Source organism: Aedes aegypti, chromosome 1 (assembly GCF_002204515.2).
Source record: "Aedes aegypti strain LVP_AGWG chromosome 1, AaegL5.0 Primary Assembly, whole genome shotgun sequence".
Lineage (NCBI taxonomy): Eukaryota > Metazoa > Arthropoda > Insecta > Diptera > Culicidae > Aedes > Aedes aegypti.
Window position 1 is genome coordinate 216,090,623 of NC_035107.1, and position 13,741 is coordinate 216,104,363.

Sequence of the window (13,741 nt, forward strand, 5' to 3'; positions counted from 1 at the left end):
AGCCGTAGCTAACGTCGAAAAATATGAGTTCTTCGTCTCGATACCTTCCATACACGATGGTCCGTTCATAATTGAGTTAGGGAGAGTTAACTGCACTCAATGTTGTACCATCATCAATCGATCACAATTTGTCACGCAGTTTATTTTTTATGCTTGTACTAACCGAAGAAGTTCAATTTGCTTTGATACCAAAAAATCGGAATTTAAATGATAAAATATAGGGTGGTCCGAATTGGAACAGGGTTGGTCCAATTCAGACCTTCTGGAGAATTTTGTTCATACATGTCTTGGTCATGTCCTGGTAGGAGATATCACAAAACTCTCTGAAAGAAAAGTTTGCGCGCTGAATCAGGCTTTCACGAAAACATACAATTTTTCATGTAGTTTATCGTGCTGAAAAGATATGGCCAAAATTCTACTTCTGCAGTTCTATAACAATAGTTAAATATAGTCCTTCCAAAAAAGTTTGTTTTGAATTTCTGCAAGTAGCAAGAAATTGTTTTTTTTATTTTTTCATTTATCCGTTCGCCATAGTATCATGAAACTTCGAAGTTCACGCAAAACATTTTCTAATATGCTAGATACAAATACCTTCCGCAATAATTGTAATTCAGTAATTATTGTCCATTGTAAAAGGCGGATAAAAAATAAAACCACCTAAGCTTTTCCGTGAGGTACATGATCAGGAATTCCGTCAAAAAAAAAGAAATTCTATGGTGGATTCTTGAATTTTCCGACAAGAATTTCAATTTCCAAATCCTAATACTATCTTGTTTTTTTTTTCAAGATGTTCTTCCAAAACTCTTTAAATTTGATATAGATAGGATATGGTTATGGAGTGATTCGTAGAGTAATTTGAGAAGAAATCCTTAAAAAGTATTGGGATGTGTAGTTTTTGAACCAAATATGCATAGTGGATAAACTTCTAGATATTATTTAAGGAAGAATCCCTAAATAAACATTCGAAAAAGATATGAGTGATTTCTTAGAATTCAAAAGAACACTTGGTGGAGTCTCAGGAGTTTTTTTTTTCGAGAAGACCGTGAATGAATTGCAAAAGACTTTAGTAAATCTGCTTAATCTGCTTGATCAATATATTCAGGGAAAAATCTGTTGAATTTTAACTACTAATTCAGGAAAATATTTTCCATGGGAATCCCAGCATGAACTCAGTGGAAACTAGTAAAGGATTTCTTGGAGAATTCACAAGACAAGTACGAAAACAATTCATGAAGAAATCACCTGACAAATTCGTGAAAGAATTACAAAGAACTATTATTGGTGAGTTCTGTGGAAGAATTCTTGAGAAAAATACTGGATTAGACAAACAATGAATATTTTCCGCAGTGAAAATTTATATTTACTAGTATCACTGATGTACAACAATATTCATAATGGGCATAGAGTACCATCGTACCTGCCACGCGATATACGAATACAAACATGGCGAGTTCACAGTCAATAACCGTAGAAATTCAAAGCGTTTTTTTACTCTTATAAGCAGGTGAAATCAATTCACCTGTAAAAATTATGAACTGATACGGCAAATGATATATAGGATGATAGTTTTGCTTCTCGAAAATTATAATGTTCTCGAAAATTGCAATGCGCGGCCTAGAAAATCGCCGCGAACATTTTCATATTCTGTTTAAGTGGTGATAAACTGTTGTGGTAGAATAATATTGTTGCAACAGGATTAGAAGATTATAATGTCTTTGTTGCTGCGTGTTGGGTGGCAATTGATTCTGAATGATACTGATAAAGAACCGTCGTTGGGGGTGACAATGGGTCAAAAAGGGATATGTGCGATTTATTTTTTGAATAACTATCGCAATTTAATTCCAATAAACTTCAAATTTGGTGTGCATGTACTTTGATGGTACATTAACAACTGTTCAAAAAATTAAAGACAAATATTTATTCACAGCGGCACCACAAGTGAATGAAAAATGACCCAATCTCACCCCATAGAGGGGGTGACATTGGGTCACTGTAATTAAAATAACTTGTTTTTGAGAATATGATTTCAAAACCATTCACAACTGAAAAATATTGATAAAAAACGATGCAAACAAGACAAAAAGATATCTAAGATGTTTCACAAGTATGATAAACCCACTTAAAAGAAAAATTATACAGAAAATTGAAGAGCTATGAGAAAAAATATGTAAACCCAACATTTATTGTCAAGTTTACGTAAATTTTCTTGGTTTTCCCTCAAATTGTCTTCAAAGTCTCATCCCCATTGCTATAAAGCCCATTCAGTTTCCCCAAAGGTGTACTGAAACAGTGATTATTTTAAACCTTCGCAAATAGTTAAATTTCGGTGCAAAATTCCACGATCAATAAATTTCAGGCAGAAGTTGACGTCATAATCCCAGTATTTCAGCGATCCAACTGATTTGTACTTCCGTGAGATTTTTCTATAATATGAAAACACTGATAGATAATCAAATTTAGAAAAAAAAACACCCTTTTGATAAAAAAATTACGATGTTGCTGCGCACGAAACACAATTGCTGGTTTGAGAAGTTGTCAAAATGCGTTGTATTGTTATTCAATGCACGAAATACTCAAGTAGACTTGTTTGATGTTTCAGAGATGCTGTATATAGAAAGAGAATAAACACATCTTAATGAAAAAAGAGAACACCCGTCACCGTAAAATGTCAAAAAAGTGGACTTGGAATTTCATTTACTATCGTTCTTGCTTGACCCAATCTCACCCCCATTTTCAATGTTTTAGGCATCGTACCGAAAAAAAATAATTTTTTTGTGGGAAAATCAAACAGATTCCGGAAAATACCTGTGATGTATAATGAAAAGACTTTCAACATTCTACTAATACAACGATAGAGGCTGGAGTACATGCGTGATACTTTGTACAGGAGAAATTTAATGTTGTAAATTTTATCTAGTTTCAACATGCAAGTTTATTGATGTAGTAAACATAAACGACTATTTCTAAAAATGTATATTGTTATGAATTATGTGTAATAATATGTTCCCTAACATAGGATTTATTAATTTTAGTAATATCAGCGTTATTAGCTGAAATATTTCACAAAACATATTTTTCCGTTTTGACCCAATCTCACCCCCTAGACCCATTGTCACCCCCATCGAAGGAATAAAAAAAGAAGTAGACTCTGTCTCAGTGGGGATGAAATGCCTACAAGAAGAAGTTGCCGAAGTGAATTAAAAGTGCCAAGAATAGGATTCCAATCTCAATCGTTTCGTTTCGAACCGACAAGAAAAATGCATATCGCATACCTTTAGCAGCAGCACGCCCTTCTCGTGGTCGTGGTCGTCGTCGTCGTCGTCTGCATCCATGCAGGTAATGTGTGACTTACTTGTCTGTGGGTATTTAGGAGCGTCTATAATGCCGAAGCCGGGCAGAACAATGAATTGTCGAGATTTCCTCTGCCACCCTCTAGCTAGACACACACTCTCTCGTACCAAGCCACTCACCCTGAAAAGTGGGCTTCTCATGTATCGGTCTCGGGGGCGACCAACGGAGCCACGGTGGTAATTAATGGCAGTTAATGATCATTCTGTAGCGTAGCGGCGCGGCGGGCCGTTGATTTGTACTGTCGAAGGCGTTACGGGTGTTGTAACGCACCGGAAAAATATCCGGACACAATGGATCTTGGGGTATGCAGTTGAATGCTTGTTGGTGTTTATAAATTCAATTTTCCAACGGCGAGCAGCTGGGGGTTTGATTGCTTTCAACTACATAATGACGGTAGCTGTTTCAGCGGCAAAGTTTATTCTGTGTGTTTGATCAATTTACATCTGACAAATTAGAGAATTCATTGAAACCGTCATTTACGTTATGGGTCAGAAGTATGTAGGTATGTATGTATACATACTTACTTAACTTTTGTTGATTCAACGTCGCTCAGTACCGAATCTGCATTGCAGTGTGAATCCAAATCTCTCGGGAAATTTACACGCATACCTAGACTCACATTATTATCATACACGGATAAATCTCAAATTTCCCCTCAAAGGGTTCCAGTTCATGGTCTAGCATTTCTGAAAATCATTGGTTCAATATCTGTGCGCATCGTACCTTCGTGCTGTGTGAACACGAATTTTCTCTGCTCTTGGATGTTTCCTTGAAAAAACTACCTAAAGCAATAAAACAGCACTTTTCAGTGCTAAAATAACAGTGATTTTCAGTGCTAAAATTTTAAACGGTACTTTTCAGTGCTACTAAAACAGTACTTTTTAGTACTATTTTTTCTACTACAGTCGATTCTCCACATCTCGATGTTCTACATCTCGATATCTCTCCCTATGTCGATGATTGCTTCGGTCCCTTCATTCTGCATACGATTTCGCTCTCCATATCTCGATAGGTTCCTGTTGATTTTCCGTTCCCAATTTTCTCTCGATATGTTGATATAAATATTATCAACGGGTTACTAGACCAGATTTAAATGATTTAGAACAATTTGGAAACTCGAAATGAAGTTTGTTTGTTTGTTATTTTCCTAGTAACGGAGTGATTTTCAATCTAGTGTTCATTAAGTTAATGTTATTTGTCTCGATCTCTCCCTATCTCGAGATATCGAGATGTGGAGAGGCGACTGTATTGATCCCTTTACGATCCTTGTTTGGACCCGTGCTTTCGATTTTTCGTTGGACCCGTTGGCGAAAGCTAGCGGTGGTAATCCTTCTTGGACACCGTCTTGGAAAAAAAACCTCTCGAAGGTCACGTCTTCTTTCGTTTATTCATTAAACATGGTGTCAACAACAAACAAAAGAAAGAGTGAATCTCTGAATTCACTATTTCCTTCCAAAAAATTGGGATTTAAAACTGTCACTAAACGTGGCAAGAATGGAAGAAAGGACGTTTCTCCGGAATGCGAACTTTCTTCCAAGAGTGAAATGAATAATTGTATCGAAATGAGCAATCAGTTCGATGCTCTAGACAAATTTTCCGAACACCAAATCGAAGCAGCCCCTAGCCCAGGCTCGTTGATTCAAGTCAGGAAGCAAAGAGTGCCGCCTATCGTGGTCAGTTGTTCCGAATTTGGGAGATTTAGGCAGAAGACCTTGAACTCCATTAGGGGAATCAAGGTTTCCTTCCAAATAGCAAAGAAAGGAGACTGTCGCGTTTTGCCGGAAACTCTTAAAGATCGCGAACTTATTCTGAAACATCTTGAAGAGAAGAAGCACAAATTGTTTACTTATGACGACTGAACGTTTGTTCAAAGTTGTCTAGAAAGGTCTCTCAAGTGAATATAAGTCACCTGAAGAGATCAAAAATGGAATAAATGATTTACTTGGATTTTCCCCAGTTCAAGTAATCATTATGAAATAGAGAACCCAATCTGGCATTGTTCGGAATGGGCTTTCTCAAGAATATTATCTTGTTCACTTTAATAAAAAAAATATCTAAATATTGAAGCTTTAGAAAAAGCAAGACTTATGTTCGATATCCGTGTGACATGGGAACATTTCCAGAAACCTGGAGGAAATTACCAGAGCCCCACTCAGTGCCGTCGGTGCCAAAAGTATGGTCATGGAACAAAACATTGCCGCATGTATGCTAAATGCATGATTAGAGGAGGTTCTTCTCACGCTAAGGACGTCTGTCCAGTGAAGGAAGATACCGATAAGTTCATATGCGCGAATTGCGGGGGCAATCATAAGTCAAATTGTTGGACTTGCCCTTCGCGTAGGCAAGTCGTCGAGGCTCATGCCAGGCAGATGTGTGGTAATGTCCGTTACGATAACGGTAGTCTCCGGAATTCCCTTAGTAGAGTATTGAACAATGCTCATTTTTCAGTTAACAATCGCTTGATTATGAATCATACCCATCAGTAAGATTATAATCATGCTCATTCACAAACTAATGTTATTCCGTTGGGTAGCAGTTCGAGTCTTTTAATTTCGAATGTATCTACCCAAGGAAAATCCTATGCCGAAATCGTAGCATGTAACTTGATCTCCTCCCCTTTTCAAGCTATGAATAACCGTTCTAATTGTTTCAAATCAAATGGAAAAAAACCTGCCGTATTTGAAACCTGGATCTAGACTCAAAAGAGATCCTAACTTTTTTGTTTATCGTAATGATCGACTTGATGGGGCATGTGGGGGAGTTGCAATCATCATTCATAGGCTAATAAAACATCAACTGTGTTCGTCATTTGAAACTAAAGTTTTTGAAACTTCGGGTATTTCAGTTTGAACACAGCTTGGTAAATATACTTTCACAGCTGCCTATTTGCCTTTTCAATGCTCTGGACAGCAAGTTGATTTGCTCCAAACTGACTTGCGTAAATTGACTTGCAAAAAGTCAAAATTTTGTCATTGGTGACTTTAATGCCAAACATCGGTCATGGAATAATTCTCATAGTATATCCAACGGCAGAATTTTATTTGATGAGTGCTTTTCAGGATATTTCTCAATCCAATACCCAGACAGCCCTACATGTTTTTCCTCATCTAGAAATCCATCTACGATTGACTTGGTCTTAACCGACTCTAGTCATCTTTGTAGCCAATTAGTTACTCATGCTGATTTTGATTCTGATCATGTCCCTGTTACATTTCAAATATCCCATGAAGCGATTCTCAATCATAATAGCTCTACTTTCAATTATTTTCGAACCGACTGGAATATATATGAAACATATATTGACTTTAATCTTGATGTTAACATTTCTTTAGAAACTAAACTTGATATTGACAATGCTCTCGAAGCTTCAACAAATTGCATTGTTGAAGCCAGGAGCATTGCGGTACCAAAATGTGAAGTAAAATTCGAATCCGTGATTATAGACTGTGATGTTTCTATGTTGACAACTTGTATGATAATGATCACTTTCAATTACACGGCCTACTGTAAGATATGCAAATTTACCACATCTCCTTTCCTTCAATAGGAAATGTACATTCATGTGACAGCAAACCAATCGCTCAGCTGACAAATCTTGGAAAGGTTTCAGATTAAGCAGGTGAACTATGATCCACCTCTTAACAAAATGAAATCGAAATGGCTAGCTCTGGTTCGTGGTCTTCAACGCTTTCTAAAAAAACACATACATTCAACAGTCTGAATCTTCCAACGCAAACCGTGGGATAGCAATATCTCCTAGTACTTACGAGAGCTGCCCGTGGAAGAATTTAAAAATGTTCAACTGATACTTCTCATAGGACTCGACAATTTGCACTTATCAGTTCCTCTCAAAGTACGTGAAGGGGTACCTAGAGTTCCAGTCGCTGCGAAATACTTCACGATGTTCTCCAAGAGTTGTTCCAATTAATTTCTATATTGCGGCTACTTTGGATCCGGATTAGTAGCTAAATAAACATCTTTGAAACAGTTTCGCTGTGGATTCAGTAGGGATTCTTCATTCTTCCTACGTTTTATTAACTGAAGGCTCCAGATTGTATTCGTTACTTATCAATTGTCAATGTTCACCGTAAAGCTTGCTCAAATATCCCTTTATTCATTGTTTCACATTTTCTATTTTGTTTTATTGCTGCAAACCAAAGTCTCTGAATAGTTTTGCCAATTTCCCAATAGGCCATACATTTTCACGACCACTCGACAATAGTAGGCTGCTCCCTACTAAAGTGAGCACTTTCCTGAAAAAATCAAAACTGTCATTTAAACTGCTCCCTTCTAAGGTGAGCATATTTTCAACTTCCGCCGGACCCGACAGTTCGAAACTGTCGCTTCGGCAGCTCCCTTCTAAGGCGAGCATTTCAATTTTGGCCGGACCCAACGGATCGTATCCGTCGCTACGGACCTACGGTTGCTCCCTTCTAAGGTGAGCACTTAACTTCCTCTTCCACCGGACCCGACAGTTCGAAACTGTCGCTACGGCTGCTCCCTTCTAAGGCGAGCAATTTAATTTCCCTAAGTTCCCTGTTGAGGCGAACTTTTTTTAACAGCCTGACCCGACGGATCGAATCCGCCGCTAAGGCAACTTCCCTTCTAAGGCGAAGTTTTTTTTAGGAAACTTACTCTCATATACTTATAACAATCCATTTTCCAATTGTTGCATTAAATACATTGCATATCGAACTATTTTGTCGTCGACGGATCAGAGGTTCAGGCAGTTTCAGGCTACTACTGTTCTCTTGAAATATTCTTCCCTTGATGTGCAATCCGAATTTTGGTGAACTTCAATCGAAACTGGGTTCACTCGTCGCCAATGTGATGTTTCTATGTTGAAAACTTGTATGATAATGATCACTTTCAATTACACGGCCTACTGTAAGATATGCAAATCTACCACATAGACGATGATCTTAAACTCTTGATACGCCTTAGAAACGTGAGGAGGAGGCAATTTCAACGCACTCGCGATCCTGCTATGAAAATTATATGGCAGGATTTGCAGAAAGAAATCAAGAAATGTTTTGCAGATTTAAGAAACAAAAATTTTGAAAATAAGATTTCTCAATAGGTCCCTGGCTCTAAGCTTCTGGGAATTACCTAAAATTTCAAAAAAGAAACCCTGAAGCCAATACCGGCATTGACAAAGGAAAACAAATTATAACTAATAAACAACTAATAATTGCGAAAAAGCTCAAAAACTTGCTATGCAGGTTGATATCGTGCACAATTCTAATTTAGGACTCACTAGTCCAATAGAAAATCAAGTTACTCAGGACTTCGAAAACATTCTCAATCAAGAGAACGCTTTCGAAAATTCCTTGGAGACTGATTTGGAAGTAGTAAGAACTATTATTTGAAAAAAATCAAAAATATAAGAGCCCCTGGCGATGATGGAATTATCTACATCCTCATCAAGAAACTTTCGGGAAGTAGCTTATCATTCTTAGTCGATACTTTTAACAAATGTTTTCATATGGCATATTTTCCTAACAAATGAAAAATGCCAATGTTGTACCAATTTTAAAATCAGACAAATATCCTGCACGAGCTTCTTGCTATCGGCCAATCAGCTCCATCAGTAAACTTTTTGTAAAGGTCATTTTGAACAGAACGATGGTCCACATCAACGAAAATTCAATTTTCGTCAATGAACAGTTCTAATTCCGATATGGAAATTCGACCACTCATCAACTTTAACGTGTAACAAATTTGATTTGTTCCAACAAATCTGAAGGCTATTCTACTGGTCTTGCTCTTCCGGACTTCAAAAAGCATTCAACAGCGTGTGACGTGAAGGCTTGATTATAAAATTGAAAAACTTTTATTTGCCAACATACATTGTTAAAATACTTAAAAGTTGTCTGTCAAATCGTACACTTCAGAATAAATATCAGAACTCCAATTCTGACAGACATCCTGTAAGATCTGATGTTCCTCCTCAAGACAGCATTTTGGGACCAAAATTGTTCAATATTTTCACATCTTGCTTACCTGAGTCTATTCACGAATGTCATAAACCTTTGTTTGTGGATAACACAGGCCTGCCTGCCAAAGAACGAAACCTGCATATCATCTGTAGTAGATTGCAAAAGTTTGGATATTATTTCTTAATATTCAAAAGTGGAATATTTTTCTTAATGTTTACAAAATTTAACTTAAAATAATCCCAAATTTTAGTAAAAACTCTCAAATTACACCAACTTTAAGAATGAGCCATCAAAACCATAAATTCAACAAAAGTAAGCTTTTTGAAATGGAAATTCGAACTATCATTAAATCAAGATTCAAATGTCCCAAAAAAGTGTTTTACACGACCCCGTTTCGATTTACATTCATTGACATTCAAAAGTCGCTTCCCCAAAAGCCAACTTTTCCATTGTTGTTATACCAACTTGAAATGTTTCCATCGTGCAAATGCAGTTTCATGTAGGTACATCGTGCAAACAAAACATCATCGAGTTATTACCTAAAACATACTGTGAAGATCCAAACAAATCTGCAATATCCGACGATTTCGTTGATGATGATTAGGACGGGAGACGAAACGACAGGGGCGTAAAGAAGCAACTGAAAATACACGTTCATACTAAATATTAGATGCATAGAAGAGAAAAAAATAAAACCCCTGCTAGTGCCTTCTGAACTATAATAGCGCCCGTAAAAAAAGAAGCGACCCGAAGATCGCGCACCGTCGCTGTTCCGAGCACTCGAAGAAGAGATTCGCGTAACAACCTCCAACAAGCAGCAATTCAACAACGCACATTGGGCCAGATCGCAAAATTCGGAGGAAAAATTATGTTGACTATGAAGATGGTGTTTTAGGGGGTATTCTTCTAGAAAGTTAAAGATATTAACTCGCAAAAAAACTGTGTTATAAATCGAATTACCATCAGTAGGCTACAATTTAAAGTATTATTATAAGCAATAAAAAGGTATCGTGTTTCCATTTCATATGAAAATATCTATGATCTAACTTGCCCCAAAATATGTGTATACCCGCCCAGTAAACACTAACTCGTATACGATAGCACATAACAGTATAAATGTGGAGGCGATATACGTACATGCGCCATCAAGCTGCATGCAAAATGCACGTATATCGCCTCCACATTTGTAGTCTTATACCACATCATTTACGACCATGCGTTTACTGGGCGGGGTACGTAGGAATTATCCAACCATCACCAAAATAAAAACTTTTTCTAAACGTTCCAAACAATTTCCATGAAAGTAGCGTTAAACATTGAAGCAAATGATTTTCGTCAAAGCAGATAAATCTGATTATTTAAAATTAATTGAATCAATTGATTGAAAATTTCTACTACTGCACTGCACTTATACTTATTTACTTATTTATTTATCTTCGATATAAAAAAACATCGCACGAAAGTAACTTATGAACTAATCCTTAACTTGAACACATTTTTGAACATTTCAAAATCAAAAATATCAGCTACTTCGTTGAAACGGGTACAACAAACCTCTAGAGGATTGTGAATTCAAAGAATTCAAAGAATTCAGGTTCACGAATTGATCTTAGAGGGGCGTTGAAACGAGGCTCTACCCCATTTGGCATAAAGCCATTTGGCATAATGCCGTTTGGCATAATGCCATTTGGCATAATGGCCATTTGGCATAATAGCCATTTGGCATAACGGCCATTTGGCATAATTAATCAAAATATTTTTTTATCTCACATTTCAAAACGATTATTTTGGTGCTTGACAGTCTTCAAAATATCTCACTCCAAGAGCTGCCGAGATTTGAAACCCACAGAACAAGATCGATTGCGTGCGCACATTATAGTTCAATCCAGGCATGCATTGAATCATGCGCCTTGTATGGGAGTATTGGATTCCAGGATTGGATCCTTGATTGATGAATATTATTGAAATGAATCGAGTTAACCTTGATAATTTATCGAAAAATTAAAAACATATCTGTGACAGGACACACGTTTGACCAAGTATGCATTTCCTGAGAGACTCGCGAAGAGGAAAAATATCAACGTCATATGCAGCCCAGATTCCCCTCTCACGAAACGTCAAATGCAGCCCACCGTTTTTATGGCTGAAAAAGTGAAAAGTATTGTGTTCAAAGTAAACTGTTATTGAAAACCTCAGTCGGCAGAGCAGGTTTTTCCAAAGTTGCTGATAAATCTAAGCAGAAGATTAATTATTTCTAATGTCTGCTACGTTTGCTGACATGAAATTTCGCTCAAACGGCTATTTATGATTCGATGTTATGCAAACTCAATCATTTTTTGCTGAGAGGTTCATGTGAGAATTAGAACAGCATGCGCATAATTGGTATCAACACAAAGTGGAATAAGAAAAAAACTCAGCAATCACAGAAAAAGAAAACCGTCTTCGCGAGTCTCGTCTCAGTGTATTTCTATTCAAATGATTTTTATAGTTTTTATGCTCACATTTTCCCCTTATGTTTTACAGCTGTAGCTGCGGGGCGGGTATGGCATGTCCAACGGTATCGATTAATGTTTGGTACAGTATATTATGCCTGTCGCAGTAAAAGTTGAGGCCATTCAAAATTCATATTTTTTCCTTTACAGTAAATCAACCGAAGATCATATGCTTGAAGCAAAAAAAGGGTCAGGCCTCGGAAATTCACGAATTTACAAATGATTGGAAAGAATTATCTGTGAAATAATGAAAAAAATAATAATAATAATAATAAAAATGTGATGTGTGTAGAAATAATATTGATTTGTAATGCTCTCGTCAATTTCCTTCTCGGCGCGTTGGCCTTTTTTAAACTTCTTGTTAGAAAACTTTGAACACAAATTGAGTAACTAAGCAAAACGACCCTTCGTTTTTCATGAAAGTTAAAAGGGAAGAGTTGTTTGGAATTTAATGAACAACGAAAAAATAATATAAAAAATAGTGCACATTACTTGTATGCAAAACACAGTACTAGTAATGTAAATTATTCGGAACGGTCCATTTTACTCATTTTTTAATTTTTTTTTCCTGTAAAGTGCTAACGCTCAACAATGGTATGTAATTTTTACAGGATCTTACAGTTTTTAACGCCTTAGCTATGAAAATATAATAAGATCGCTCATCGAGCCATTTTCATTTGAATTCCCATGAAAAACTCCTAAAATGGCTTGTTGAAAACAAGGATATTACTGCTGGACAGTTCGTTTAGACATTTTTGGGGTTCAACATTTCATCATGTTTAAACATCGGTCGTCCATCAGGCGGAATAATCAAGGTTTATCTGTTCCTTTCCCCATGAAAGCGGAGTTGCTGGAGAATAGGAGGTCTATGGAGGATATTTTTCTTCGTGAAAAACCTAAAATGACACCTGTTTGCTGAAAGAGAATGACAACCCGACTAAGGGTACATAACAAAATTATATCAGTATATGTTATTATGTTATAAGTTTTTTTCGAACATAGGTTGTTACAAATTTGATGCAGGATGTTGTTAAAATAACTGAAATTATAACAAAAAGTGTATGAATAGTAACATAAACATAACAAAATGTGTTTTAATTCTATCAAAAACATATCAAACCAAGTTATGATGTTTGATACAAAGTATCAAAATTATAATACTGTTCGATGTACGATAATATTGTATATTATTGAAATGCATAACTATCTATTCATTTTGTTATAAAGTTGTTAAAAATGAACAAAAAAATATCTTAAAGGGAAATAAAACACATTATGTTATATTTCTGTTTTATTATGTTCTATGGATAACGGAGCCTAACAAAATTATATCATAAAAGGATATGCATATCATATTTTGATAAAATTTTACTATATTTTTGTTACAAGCCTCTAGTCGGGAATTCATTCATGAGGATTCCATCCTGGGATTGAATCCCAAAACAAATCCCGCTAACTAAGATCGGAAAAAAACAAGATTCACAACGATCCTGCAAACTGAGATGAATTCAAAGCATGCTTGTTTGGATCTGAGAGTAGAAAGATGATCTTCGAAGACTGGTGCTTGAAATATTTGTCTAAGACAAGTAAAGTTTACTGGAAGAAGGGGAAAATATTGACCATGATTTTTAGTTTGAATGAATAATGTGAAGTACAAGGAAACACATTAAGAAAGAGTCGTTGTCACGAAGTGTGCATTTGAGGCAGATGACAAAAACATCAGCAATGTAAAGTCACATCAGCTGGAGAGGTATCGTGTAGATGGAGATCCAAGCATATGGGATAATCAATTTCAGTATAGCATCATTAGAAAAATGTCAAGTTTGAGTGTGTTGAAACGCAAACACCGTTGCGTACAATTTGATCTAATGAAAAAAATGACTCCCATAAGTTATGAAATTCCATGTACGGCTGAGTACTCACTTGGATTTTTTTTTTAATTTCACGTATACGTTAGAT